At 46.7% G+C, this 12,731-nt stretch overlaps 1 protein-coding gene across 2 annotated transcripts in view; it reads left to right on the forward strand.

Annotated features, from left to right (window-relative positions):
* Positions 1-12,731, forward strand: part of LOC137355454 (uncharacterized) — a 121,566-nt gene that overhangs the window by 46,772 nt on the left and 62,063 nt on the right. The window lies entirely within an intron of this gene.

A 12,731-nucleotide genomic window follows, 5' to 3' on the forward strand; every position in this document is an offset into this window, starting at 1 on the left:
TTAACTTTTTTGTCAAACGTCTTTCAACCTCAGTCTGATTCAATTGCATGAACAAAAAGCATAGATTACAAAAGAGGGCTGTTTTGTTTTGTGGTTAATTTTTGTCAGGATAGTGACCAGTGACCATGAGTGTGGAGTGCAACTGTTGGTCAAGATTGTGGTTGTCAATGTGGAAGCAGAATTTTGTGCAGAAGGCGACTGTCAGGGTGGAGGGTAATTGTTAGTGTGAAGAGACAAGCCTCAGAAGGGAAAATGACCTTTGATACTCTCCAGGTAATGATGTAGACTTAAGGATTAAAAATGGTGAAGTCATTATTGCACAATGAATTCTGGGTCCATAGAAGTTGCTGTTGATTCTAAAATCACTGAATTAAGAAATGCTCTGTGCAATTCTCTTCTTCTGCCTTACGGTATAGCATTTATCACTAGAAGTTTTTAGTAATCTTTGGAAATCTAACATAATTTGACAAAAATCTGAGTATTTTGGAAAAGATATTTGGCTGAGTGTTATGATATATAAACAAGATGCCTTTAAAAGACAATAGGATATTAAGCAGTCTGAGTTAATATCCATCATAATCTAACATTACGGTATATCAGTATAAACTAGATTGCTGTTGGGAAAACACAGGGAACAAGTAGCCTACAGATTGTTGGCTTTTAATTTCTTAATCATCAGATGGTAAGTACATTGAGACAATTGGGTCATGAGTATATTTGGACTTGAATATATTTGGAACATGAATAATTTGGAGAGAATTGGGCTTGGTTTTAAGTTGGCAACACGCTGGGAGCCCGGGCCTGAATGGGAGGGGATTTGTTAGCACCCTTCAAACCCGGAAGTTTGTGAAGTGCTGGCTTTTTAACCCAGCCATTGCAATACCATAAAAGAGGAAGTTGGATGGCCGCTTGAAGGAAATAGACTTGTAGGGCTACGGGGATCGAGCGGGGGAGTGGGACTGACTGGATAGCTCTGTGAAGAGCCGGCATGGACTCGATGGCCCAAATGGCCTCCTACTGCGCCGTAAATGACTCTATGATTTCCAGGTTTTCTGACTAATTAGCAACAGCAAGTGTGGCAATAACCCACATGTGGCAATTTCAACTCCATTATTTAAAGGGACATTCCAAACACGCAATTTGAAGGAATTTGGAGTTGGGAGCCAAAGATCAGGAAGTGCCAGAATGGAATTCAGATGTCAAAGGCTGTGCCTCATTTCAGTGATGCCTCCCTGAGTGTGCTGCTGGCAGCAGTGAGGACCTGGAGGGAGATACTGTTCCCTAGCAGTAGGAGGAAGAAACAGGCTGGGAACACCAAAAAGGTGTGGTTGGAAGTGTCATATGATGTCAGCAGCAGGAACATGGTGCCACACTCCTGAGTACAATTTTTTAAAAATTCATTCATGGGATGTGGGCGACGCTGGCCAGGCCAGCATTTGTTGCCCATCCCTAATTGCCCTTGAGAAGGTGGTGGTGAGCTGCCTTCTTGAACTGCTGCAGTCCATTTGGGGTAGGTACACCCACAGTGCTGTTAGGAAGGGAGTTCCAGGAATTTGACCCAGCGACAGTGAAGGAACGGCGATATAGTTCCAAGTCAGGATGGTGTGTGACTTGGAGGGGAACTTGCAGATGGTGGTGTTCCCATGCATTTGCTGCCCTTGTTCTTCTAGTTGGTAGAGGTCGTGGGTTTGGAAGGTGCTGTCTAAGGAGCCTTGGTGCATTGCTGCAGTGCATCTTGTAGATGGTACACACTGCTGCCACTGTGCGTTGGTGGTGACGGGAGTGAATGTTTGTGGATGGGGTGCTAATCAAGTGGGCTGCTTTGTCCTGGATGGTGTCGAGCTTCTTGAGTGTTGTTGGAGCTGCATCCATCCAGGCAAGTGGAGAGCATTCCATCACACTCGTAACTTGTGTCTTATAGATGGTGGACAGGCTTTGGGGAGTCAGGAGGTGAGTTACTCGCCTCAGGATTCCTAGCCTCTGACCTGCTCTTGTAGCCACAGTATTTATATGGCTACTCCAGTTCAGTTTCTGGTCAATGGTAGCCCCTAGGATGTTGATACTGGGGGATTCAGCGATGGTAATGCTGTTGAATGTCAAGGGGAGATGGTTAGATTCTCTCTTGTTGGAGATGGTCATTGCCTGGCACATGTGTGGCGCGAATGTTACTTGCCACTTATCATCCCAAGCCTGGATATTGTCCAGGTCTTGTTGCATTTCTACTCGGACTGCTTCAGTATCTGAGGAGTCACGAATGGTGCTGAACATTGTGCAATCATCCGCAAACATCCCACTTCTGACCTTATGATTGAAGGAAGGTCATTGATGAAGCAGCTGAACATGGTTGGGCCAAAGGACACTACCATGAGGAACTCCTGCAGTGATGTCCTGGAGCTCAAATGTTTGACCTCCAACAGCCACAACCATCTTCCTTTGCACTAGGTATGACTCCAGCCAGCGGCGGGTTTTCCCCCTGATTCCCTTTGACCTCAGTTTTGCCAGGACTCCTTGATGCCATACTCGGTCAAATGCTGCCTTGATGTCAAGGGCAGTCACTCTCACCTCACCTCTTGACTTCAGATCTTTTGTCCATGTTTGAACCAAGGCTGTAATGAGGTCAGGAGCTGAGTGGCCCTGGCGGAACCCAAACTGAGCGTCACTAAGCAGGTTTTTGCTAAGCAAGTGCCGCTTGATGGCACTGTTGATGACACCTTCCATCACTTTACTGATGATAGAGAGTAGGCTGATGGGGCGGTAATTGGCCGGGTTGGACTTGTCCTGCTTTTTGTGTACAGGACATACCTGGGCAATTTTCCACATTGCAGGGGAGATGCCAATGTGGTAGCTGTACTGGAACAGCTTGGCTAGGGGCGCGGCAAGTTCTGGAGCACAGGTCTTCAGTATAATTGCCGGAATATTGTCAGGGCCCATAGCTTTTGCAGTATCCAGTGCCTTCCATTGTTTCTTGATATCACGCGGAGTGAATCGAATTGGCTGAAGTCTGGCATCTGTGATGTTGGGGACTTCAGGAGGAGGCCAAGATGGATCATCAACTCGGCACTTCTGGCTGAAGATTGTTGCAAATGCTTCAGCCTTATCTTTCGCACTGATGTGCTGGGCTCCCCCATCATTTAGGATGGGGATATTTGTGGAGCCACCTCCTCCAGTTAGTTGTTTAATTGTACACCACCATTCATGGCTGGATGTGGCAGGACTGCAGAACTTAGATCTGATCCGTTGGTTATGGGATCGCTTAGCTCTGTCTATCGCATGCTGCTTACGCAGTTTGGCACGCAGATAGTCCTGTGTTGTAACTTCACCAGGTTGACACCTCATTTTGAGGTATGCCTGGTGCTGCTCCTGGCATGCCCTCCTGCACTCTTCATTGAACCAGGGTTGGTCTCCTGGATTGATGGTAATGGTAGAGTGGGGGATATGCCGGACCATGAGGTTACAGATTGTGGTTGAGTACAATTCTGCTGCTGCTGATGGCCCACAGCGCCTAATGGATGCCCAGTTTTGCATTGCTAGATCTGTTCGAAATCTATTTAGCACGGTGATAGTGTCGCACAACATGCAGGAAGTCGATCAATGAATTATGCAGGGCAGTAAAGGTAAGACCAATGGTGCATTCACTTATATCCTGCTGTGCCTTCCCAAGCCTACTCCAGCATATCACTCCTTACACTAACTCACCTTTCTTTGTCTATTTACTTCCTCATTGCCATCTGTCTATCCTGAAACTGACCCTCACCCTGATACTTATACAATGCAATGCCTCTCCCTCATAGACACCATCAACAAATGCTCTCCATCCATTCGTTCAACACGTGTCATCCCTTTCACTCATAGCTCTCTTCCTTCCCTTCTTATAGGAGGAAAGAGCACAGAACATGAGGGAGAGGCAAAGAACCAGAGGTGGCCCTCCACAGATTGCACAGCTAACAAGTGCAGAAGAAGGGGTGCTGGAAATCAGTGGAGTCTTGACAAGCCTGGCCATTGGAGATAGGGAGATGGAGGCCTCCCAACTACCTGGTGAGGAATTAAATATCAGACAGCCACGTGGCATACAGCACTGACTTATATTGACTTGATGTCAATAGTGAATGAAATATGATCATGTGCAAAATAATAGCTTCAAATATTCTTACCCTGACAGTACTCATTCATGTTTTTTATCTCCCACAGGGCCTTCACATATGACAGTTCCTCAGAGGAAGTCACTCCTTCTGAGGGTACACCAACACAGGACTCCTGCAGACCATGCACCAGCTCAGCAACTCACGCTTCAGTGGGACCAGTTAGGCAGACAGTTGGATTTTCACCTGGTGACACACACATCACAAGTGAACAAGAGTAGATGGTCGCGACAGGGACAGCAGTGGAGAATCCACAATGGAGGGTGCAGGACACTCCAAGTTCTGCTCAGCTGGACACAGATGCACCCCGGGGAACTGGATACTTCTGGAGCAGTGGCAGAGAATGTGCGATGTACTGACAGGCATTCTAGCTGCACTGTGCATGATTGCAGAGAGATTGCATGTCACAGGCCTTTGCGATGATGTCTTCGTAATTGGAAAGAGTGGTCACCTGCACGGAGCATCAAACACAGCAATCACAAGAGTGCATGGAGGCCTTCACCAGTGGCTATGTCACCTTAAATAGGATGAATAATACCCCAGACTTGGCCATTCATCATCCCAGTGAGCTACAGCAAAGTGTTCTGCAACACATTGCTAGCAGGAAAATCTGACTGGGCTACGAGGGGGATGATGTTGAAAGGGGACGTGGAAGTTGGGACTTGGCTCAAAGTTCTTCCACTTCTCACCCATTTCTGCTCTTTCGCAGTCAATAGCCCACATGCTGCTCATCTCCTGATGGCTGAGTCTGGCCCTGCACAGATACACGTGAAGCTGTCTTTGGCAAGGCCCTCTCAGGCTGCAAACCCTAGAGGACATTGGCCAAGAGCATCTCAACAGTTAGAGCAGGGATTTGAGCAGCCTGCCTCTACCTCTGCTGAAGCCACAGAGGTTACACCACCTAGAACTACTAGGAAAAGGATTAGTTGCATATGGATGTGTTACACATTTTTAGAATGTTAAGTTTCTGTTTTATATGTGACAGATAAATATTACTCTGTTGTACCACTTTCCCATCTTGCCCATTCTTGGTTGCTGGCTGGCAAATAATCTTTTTGGTTATGTGATGACGAACGGGAAGACATGAATTGACGCCAAGCAGTGGGGGGGCTATGAAACGGAGGTTTTGCAGCACTGCCTCGTGTTAGTGGCATTTCAAAAGGGAGGTGCGGGTGGGGGCAGAAGTCAGTTGTTATATGGGTGTACTGGTGGAACCTAATTGAACCTCACAGTAATGAGGGCCTTCCGAGCAGCAATGTGTGCCACTGATGGTGCACTGCCTGCATTACCTTCCACCTCATCCTCCTCCTTGTCCTCCTTCTCCTCCTTGGAATTGTCTGCAGAGGCTCTGTGCCTTGTTCCTCCTACAGGTGGTTGCTGTCCAATTTTGTGCAGAGCACAGCACAACACAACCATTCTTGAGATCCTGCCTGGTATCTCCAGACACCTGATGCACATTTTCAGCATGCCAATGGCTTGTCAGTCACACATCTAGTGCTTATATGGCATTCATTGTTTTGCTCTTGGTCCTCATTCCTTGCATTTCTGAGAGGTGTCATCTGCCATTTTTTAAATAGGCACCCCATATCTCTGAGTGGTCAACTGCTAGCTCTGCTTTGAGGTGTAAAGAGATCAGGGAGGGTGAACTGCTGCAGGATGAAAACTTCATGGCAGCTGGCTGGGAATCTTGGACACACCTGCATGAAGATCTTGTTGCGGTTGCACACCAGCTGCACATTGATGGAATGGAAACCCTTATGGTTGATGACCACTCCTAGGTGATCTATGGGTGCCGTAATTGCCACAGGTGAGGACGCCCTGCAAGTGTGGGAAACCAACCAGAGCCACAAACCTGAGCAACCTACTCATTCTAACTGGCCTCATCACGGGTGAAGTCCACATAATAATTTTAACATACAAGCCATTTGTCTTATGCATCTGTGGGCGGCTAACTGTGCAATCCTGGAATTGTCTCCAGCAGAGATCTGGAAGGATCCAGAGGCAAAAATGTCAAGAGCGGTGATGACTTTGACAGTTTGTGGTGAAGCCTGGTCACCAGGTCCCGTTGGCAGCGGGTTTTGTTCCTTCAGGCTGCAAATATCTGCCACCATCTGATGCGACAACCTGAGACTTCCAAGACACTAGTGTTCCGACATGTCAAGGAAGCTTATCCTCTGCCTGTAGACCCTGTGTGCCGGGTATGGCCTCCAGCGAGATGCTCCTCTCTGCTGATCCCCTGTCTCCTGTGGAGCTGGAGTTCTCTGAACAGCAGGCTGTTACTGGTGCAGGTCATGCTGCTGCCGCTGCTGCTGGTGCAGCTCCTGTTGCTGTTGCTGGTGTTCATCTTAGTGCTCATCGGTGGTCCAAAGTGTCACAGCATAAGTGGCACCTGGGTTGATCTGATAGATCAGAACTCCAAAGTGTGTAAAGTAACCTCACAGCATAAGTACTGTGAATAAACCTTTTCGTACAAGCAGACAAGAAAGCAGCTGTGAGAACTGATTGGTGAATTTCCATCATGATTTCAGCCCCCTCAATTGCCATTGTCTTCTCACCTTGCTTTCACTGGCAAGTTTCAGCAAGCCTGGGAAATCCATGGATCCAAAGTTTATATCACTCGAATTGAGCAATTAACATATTGAAATTCACAACCTGCCTCTCCTGACGCAGCCTAACCCGCTGGAGGTAAGTGCAGACGTTGGTGTTTTGGAGCCAGCTTCCTGACGTGCTCGCATTTTTCACCCCGACCCGTACCCAAACCCACCTGCTCATTCATGTTAAAATGCCCCCCAGTGGTTCTCAAAATTGCACCCCAATTTTAAGTTTAAGTCAAGCTTACGTTTCTAGGCTCAATTTCTCAGTGTGCCTATTTATATGAAGGTAGTGATATTGACTACACGTTAGCTAGATTGGATGTAGTCTACAGCTGCAAATTAAATGAGCCTTTTATACTTAAAATCAAATTTTAACAATTAACTTTAAAACATCATTAGACTTCTCACTAAGTGTTAACAAATCTAATTCTAGAATTCCACAACATTAAGACTGAAATACAAGTATTAGTTAAGTTGCAAGTTAAGCAACAAACCATGTGATATGTGCAGGCATGTCCTGGGGCCACGAACAATATTACCAAATATTGGCCAGACTCTACACATCTCTCTCACACAGGATTATATATTCTTTATTATGTTAAGAAGATAGAGAAGTAAGGGAAGTGGTTTTGTCTGAAGACTAGTATCTGGCTACTGACTGCAGCAATATTCTATTTAGTTGAATGTGTTTCATCATTAGCTAATTCTTGTGTACAGTGATATCTATCTTGTGGTGACTAATCCTGTCCCCTAGATGCTCAGTGCTATCAGAGTGCTGCAATTCATTTTATTAAAAGCACAAGCCTGATTGCTTTATTAATAGATCAAATGTATGCTTTCATTTTATTATTCTAAAAGCAGAAGGGTGCTCTGTGCCAGTGTAGTCATTGTCATCATTGCTTGTGGTTTACACATGCTGACGGTGAAATTATTAATCTGCAGTCATTCCAGAAACATCTAGAGGACCGGCACCTTATTTCTTCTCAACATTTTAGTGTTTGACCTCAAAATCTAACCTTTGTTTATATTTTCTAGACTTCTTCAGGTCCCTTGATATCACACAATTGACCAGGGGAACAGGAAGCTGACCTGCTCCAGTCCTCAGCCATTGATGCTCAGTAACTGGCGGGGGGAATGAGATAGAGAAGCCCAGGCTGATTCGTCATCTGATTTTTTAAAATGCTCAGTATGGCAAAGCGCTGTTACCATTACCAAGCATTTAAACAGTATGCTTCCATTTAAGGATAACAAATAGTTACTCACCAAGTTAAAGGGAAATTGTCTTTCTTAAAGTACATTTGACAGGCGTTTTTTTTAGTTTTGATAGGTACAAGATTCAGAAGAAGTCTGTTATTTTATGGCATGAATATGTTCAAATATCACAATGTTCAACTTATTTTGCTACATGTTTGTATGAACAAGTGAAAAGGATTTGCCAAATGTATTCCCATGAAGTGCTCTGCTCAGGTCACTCTGAAGTACTGAGTTCAGTTTTGGCCATCAAGACACAAAGGAGATAGAGAGGGAATTTAAACACCCCAAAATTTAAAAATCTCAACCCCGAACCCAACCCGCCTCAAACCACCCACTTCTGGCTTTAGTAGAGGCGTTTCAATGGGGGAACGTCCAGCTTGCTCCCAGGAGGGTATTATAATGCGGATGTGTGCATTAGATTTAATACCCGTTTTAAAGGGAGCCGAGGAATGTCGGATCCAGCAGGTGAGTGGCTTTTCACTTACCTGCTGGATTCAGCTTACCTGCTTCCACCCCTCTGCCCAACCCTGTGATTGGACACTGCCCAAGCCATGATCTCACAGCTGCCCCTGGTCTTTTTGAACCCTCCTTCCTCTGCACGCCCCAGCTGAGGCGTCCAATCTCCCTGTGACCTTTCTGATCTCCCCAACCCCCTCACTCACGACCCTCTGAGCTCCTCCCCATCACGGACCTCCCATCTCCCCATTCAGGTTTCCGATCTACACCCCCTCACAACTGATCCAGCTGATCTCACCGCCCACAACCCTTCCAATCTCCACAACCTCCCCACAACCCTTCCGATCTCCAGCCTGCCTGGGACCCTTCCAATCTCCACCTTGCCCACAACCCCTCCGATCTCCCCCCCGACAATCCTTTCGATCTCCAGCCTGCCATGATTCTTCCAATCTCCCCTACCTCATGACTCTTCCTATCTCCACAACACCCTCCCCATGACTCTTCTGATCTTCACCCCGCCACGACTCTTGCAATCTCCCCTCCCCCATAACTCTTCCGATCTCCCCTCCCGTACAATCCTTCCGATCTCCACACCCCCACCAACCTTTCTGATCTCCCTCTCCCAGCTGACCTTTCTGATCCCCCTCACTCCACAACCCTTCCAATCTCCTCCCCCACCAACCTTCTTGATCTCCCCCCCACCCCTGATATCCCCCCTCCCCATCCCCATCTGCCGCCAACCCTTCTAATTTCCCCACCAAGACCTCCGATCTTTCCCCAACACTGGCCTTGATCTCATACACCCACCTCCCCATCCCCCAACTCACGGCCTCCAATCTCTCCCTTCCAGCCTTTCTAATCCCTCTTTCCCACCGTTATGCTCTCTGATTGCTGCCTGGTGCTGAAGGCTTACCCGCCCAACAGCCAGTCAGTCAGTCTTGTTGTGGTATTGCTTTAAGGCGTGTATCTAAAATGGCTGGCCATCTCCAGACAGGATGTTATGTACAAACCCATGTGATTTCTAAGCAGTTGTTAAAAGCAGCTACAGAAACAAGACGTGTATTCTACCTTCCCAGTTTGGCTGCATATAAGTTACCATCTTTAATAAAGATAATAAAAGTAGATTCGTCAATCTTGTCTGTGTGATCGGTGTGTTTGCCACAGGAAAGAGGAAACACAATATGGTGGCAGCTGGTAGTTGTTAAAAATACTTCAAGTTTCTGCAGATCCCGCAAAGCTGAACCCATCCACTCACTGCAGAAGCTGTGGTGTGAAGCTCATCAGGTTTGTCTGCGATCTTTGCGGCAGAGTCAAAGTCTGTATAAGTGACTCTGCGATATTGTTGGCATCAAATACACAGCAGGTCCACATCGTTGGGACATCACACATTGCACCGTGATTCTACAGCTTTACTTTAAGGTAATGTGTGTCTGAAACAAGCTGTGATTATGGTTTGTGCTGGAAGAAATCCATCAAAAGCCGACTCCAAGAGGTGTGTGCTGGGCAGAGCTCTGCCGAGCGGGACCACCATTATCGCTGATGGGCCACCGGTTGGGGAGTTCAGGGGCGACTGATCGATCATGACATTAAAGGCCTGCTACTCGACCCGACCCGACGGGACCCAACGACATGTGTCAGGTTCAGTTCGGGTCGGGTCGCACTTCTGGGTCCGGCATTCAGGCTCAGGTCGGGTTGGGCCGGATCAGACACGCTTTACACCACCTCAGGTAAGTGACATTCATGTTAATTTACTTTTTGGACTTTAAAGGTAGTTTTGCTACAGTTATTTTAAGCTTGTGCAGGTAAGGAACAAAGTGAAAAACAGAAGGTAAGTGAACTGATGGTTGGGTCGGGTCGGGTCAGGCGCGGGAAAAAATTGAAGGACTCGGGCCAGGTCGGGCTTGGGGTTGGATGGGGTTCTGTCGGGCTCGGGTCTGGTCTCATTTGCAGACCCGTGCAGGCCTTTACATAACATGGCCAGGCAGCAGCATCTGTGCGCAGCAGCCTCCAGGCATTTGAGAAGGCTAGGAAACCTTCATGGACATTTTCCTTTTTTTCTTGAAAGTGTCAGGCGAGCTATGTATATATATAAAAATTTCAGCGTCATTACTGAGCTTTACCTAAGGAAGGATATACTTGCTATAGAGGGAGTGCAACAAAGGTTCACCAGACTGATCCCTGGAAGGCGGGATTGTCCTATGAGGAGAGATTGAGGAGATTGTGCCTGTATTTTCTAGAGTTTAGAAGAATGAGAGGTGATCTCATTGAAGGATACAAAGTTCTGACAGGGCTCGACAGGGTGGATGTAGGAAGGGTGTTTCCCTGGTTGGGAGTCTAGAACCAGGCGACACAATCTCAGAATAAGAGGTAGGCCATTTAGAACTGAGATGAGGGGGAATTTAATCACACAGTGGCTGGTGAATCTTTGGAATTCACTGCCCAGGGGGCTGTGGAGGCTCAGTCATTGAATATATTCAAGACAGAGATCGATACATTGAAGACATCAAGGGACATAGGGATAGTGCAGGAAAATGGCGCTATGGTAGAAGATCAGCAATGATCTAGTTGAATGGCAGAGCAGGCTCGAGGGGCTGAATGGCCTACTCCTTCTCCTATTTCCTATGTTTCATAGATCAGGCGAGCTAAAAAGAAGAAAAAAACTTTTTCTTTCCCGTAGCTATTACTCACCAGGAGAGCCCTTTCACGCTGAAATTGCCCTTTGTGCGCAGGGCCTCAAGAAAGCTCACGGTCTTGGAGGCAGCCAAACTCTTTTTCCTTTGTGCTGAAATCACTCTTCATGGCGGGACCTCAAGAAAGCGCATGAACCCGGAGCCGGCAACACGCTTGCACTGTCTTTCTCTCTACCATTCCGCTAGACTGTGGCAGCCTGTGGGATTGCAGGCAGTGATTTCTTTCTCAAAAAAGCCAGGAGGTTCTTTTAACTGCTGCAGTGAGATTTTTTTCCCATAGCAGCAAGACTTTTTCTTTGGCTACCAAGAAAGCTCATGCTGCCAGGTCAAGGGCAAGATAGTGACCACAGAACTTTTTTTAAATATTTGTTCATGGGATGTGGGTGTCTGGCTAGGCCAGCCTTTATTGCCATCCCTAATCACCCACTGAAGGCATTTAAGAGTCAACCACATTGCTATGGGTCTGGAGTCACATGTAGGCCAGACCAGGTAAGGACGGCAGGTTTCCTTCCCTAAAGGACATTAGTGAACCAGATGGATTTTTACAACAATCGACATGGTCACCATTAGACAAGCTTTTAATTCCAGATTGATGAATTGAATTCAAATATCACCATCTACCGTGCTGAGATTCAAACCCATGTACCCAGAGCATCATTCTAAGCATCTGGATTACTGGTCCAGTGACATTACCACTATGCCAGCACCTCCCCTTAACTTAGCCCCTTAAGGGCTGTGCAAGTTGAAATCTTTATTCCTGCCATTGAGACTGTTCAAGACAAAATGACAACAACGTTTCCATTCCTAAATTGGAAGGCAGCAGACCTCGTTACTGAATTTAAATTATCCAGACGGAGAAGGAACTGTGTTTTCTTGACATGGCCATTGCTGAGCCACATAGACAAGCAAAGAAAGTCAGGATTGCCGAAATGAGAACAGAAAGTGCTGGAAATACTCAGTAGGTCTGACAGCATCTGTGTAGAGAGAAACAGAGTTAAGGCTCCATCCAGCCTGGCAAACACACACTCTGGACCAAGATGGACACAGATGCGAGTGTCAATATTCTACCTCTCCGTATCCTGAAGAACATGTATCCACAGCAATGGCACACTATGGCTCAACCAACCACCGCCAAGCTCATAGCGTACAATGGTTCAGCGATTCTGTCTTTGGGATCCATTACGCTCGAGTACTGGTATAAAAATACACCCTGGTCATCCCACATTTTTTACATCCTGGATACCACAGGTCCATTAATTGCAGGCCTACCGGCATAGAGAGACCTCGCATTGGTGACAATACACAGCATTGACACAAATGCTAAGCCTACTGACCAGAAGGACAAGCCAATCAACTCTGTTGCCAACTTAACCTCACTCTACCCAGACAAGTTCGACAAGATTGGCAGTTTTGCACATGCATGTCAATGCTATCCCTTCGATTGATCCTCAACGCAAGTGCAGTATCCATGTTCATACCAAACTAAAGACTGAACTGGATAAGATCAAGAGAGAACTACACTGATTGGTGTAGTTCCATCACATGTGTGGTAAAGAAAGATGGATCCATTTAGATCTGTCTTGGCCCAAGACATCTAA

This window comes from Heterodontus francisci, chromosome 1 (genome assembly GCF_036365525.1).
Source record: "Heterodontus francisci isolate sHetFra1 chromosome 1, sHetFra1.hap1, whole genome shotgun sequence".
NCBI classification, from domain to species: Eukaryota; Metazoa; Chordata; class Chondrichthyes; order Heterodontiformes; family Heterodontidae; genus Heterodontus; species Heterodontus francisci.